Raw genomic sequence first — 2,316 nt, forward strand, 5'->3', positions numbered from 1 at the left:
ATATGACAGTAGAAGAAAAAGCCCTGACAGAATAATAGATATGCAATACAACCGCCTTTAACTTCTATATATATATATATATATATATATATATATATATATATATATATATATATATATATATATATATATATATATATTAGAACTCAGATATTCTCTGAGTTGAATTCAAGTAACGACGGAACACTGTATGCAAAAATGCTTATCAAATGCATTCATGCCTTTCATATAAACATCCATGAATATAAATTCGTTACACAAGACCTCTTTATCAACCTCTGTGTTCACAGCTACTACAACTATGACTCACTATAACCATGACTCAGCTCGTTTCCAGGAAACAGGAAGTAAACACAAGGATGTCTGTCAAGGAAACAGAAGAAAGACGGGTTGGCATGTGTGACATGACGTGGTCTTTTTCCACGTTAATTGACAGACGTCCTCGTCCAAAATTTCAAGTGGACTTCCAGATGTAATTTTCTGTATACCTAACTACCTTCCGTCTGACAGTCAAGGGGGAAATTTATTTAGAAGTAAATTGAAAGCTTTATGAATTGTACTGCATATAGAATTTAGGCCAAAGGCCAAGCATGGGACCTATAAGGTCATTCAGCGCTGCAACAGAAATTGACAGTAAAAGCTTTGAAGATGCAACAGGAGGAAGACTTCGCAGTTGCGCTATGAATCATTTGTTAGGAGAAGGTGGAAAGTAAGATGGAAGAAAGAGAATATGAAAGGAGGTCCAGTAAAAAAAGTTAAGTATGCCTTAGATTAACCAGACCACTGAGCTGATCAACAGCTCTCCTAGGGCTGGCCCGAAGGATTAGGCTTATTTTGCGTGGCTAAGAGCCAACTGGTTACCTAGCAACGGGACCTACAGCTTACTGTGGAATCCGAACCACATTATACCGAGAAATGAATTTCTATCACCAGAAATAAATTCCTCTAATTCTTCATTGGCCGGCCGGAGACTCGAACTCGGGCCCTGCAGAACTCTACCGATTCGTCCAACGAGGAACTAGGCCAAAGGCCAAGCATGGGACCTATGAGGTCATTCAGCGCTGAAACAGAAATTAACAGTAAAAGTTTGAAGGTGCAACAGGAGGAAGACTTCGCAGTTGCACTATGAATCAATTGTTAGGAGAGGGTGGAAAGTAAGATGGAAGAAAGAGAATATGAAAGGAGGTACAGTAAAAGGAACGAAAGGGGTTGCAGCTAGGGGCCGAAGGAACGCTGCCAAGAACCTTAAGTATTGCCTACAGTGCACCACATGAGGTACACTGGCGGCACTAACCCCCTACGGGGTGAAAATTTTATGTTACTGAAAAGGTAAACATGAATGTTCTTTCACACACGTCCAGTGGTCTTCTTCCACAAGTGACGTAACAAAATGCACTTTTTTGGAGGTTAGTTTTTGTCTTCCCAAGAAGAGGAAATAAGGAACTTAAGATATCATATTACTTGCGATATAACAATTTCCATCAATACTATTGACTCTGGTCATCAATGATATTAATACTTTTTGTATTTATTTATGTAAATATGTTACATATGAAAGGTTGATATGTTGTTCCTTTAATATATATATATATATATATATATATATATATATATATAATATATATATATATATATATATATATATATATATATATATACATACATATCTATATATCATACATGTGTATCTGCATATTATATATATATATACACATATACACACACAAAAGGATTTGCTGTCATACACGACTAAAGATCAACCTATGTACAAAAAGCTTGAGGCTATAGATACGACTCTTAAATATACCGCAGAAAATCTAGTTAAACTGCCTTACCAGTATATCCCCTCGTATAATCGCTTAACCTGTATATTCCTCTGTATAAGAGACTAACCTATATATTTTATTATTAATAATAAAATGCTCGCGGTGCTTGCTTACGGCAATGGCTGTTTACAAACAGCACATGCACTTGAAAGGGAGACAACTCTTTAGGAATAGGCTTTAAAGGTGAAGTAATATTCTACCTGATCTCATAAAACGGAATGTTATTTTGTGACGTCATTTTCTTATTAAATGGAAAATGCAAACATATGTTTTTGTTTTCGATTTATCAGTATCTTTTAATACGCTCTGCTATGTGTAGTATGCTTCGGAAATCTGAGAGATGAATTACTGACGGAGTTTTATTCTTGGAAGTGGTCTGGATTTGATTATTTCTAAGAGATTAGTGTATGTATGTATATGTATGCATGTATATATTAGTATATATGTATGCGTGTATATATATATATATATATATATATATATATATATA

Source organism: Macrobrachium rosenbergii, chromosome 53 (assembly GCF_040412425.1).
Source record: "Macrobrachium rosenbergii isolate ZJJX-2024 chromosome 53, ASM4041242v1, whole genome shotgun sequence".
Classification (NCBI taxonomy): domain Eukaryota; kingdom Metazoa; phylum Arthropoda; class Malacostraca; order Decapoda; family Palaemonidae; genus Macrobrachium; species Macrobrachium rosenbergii.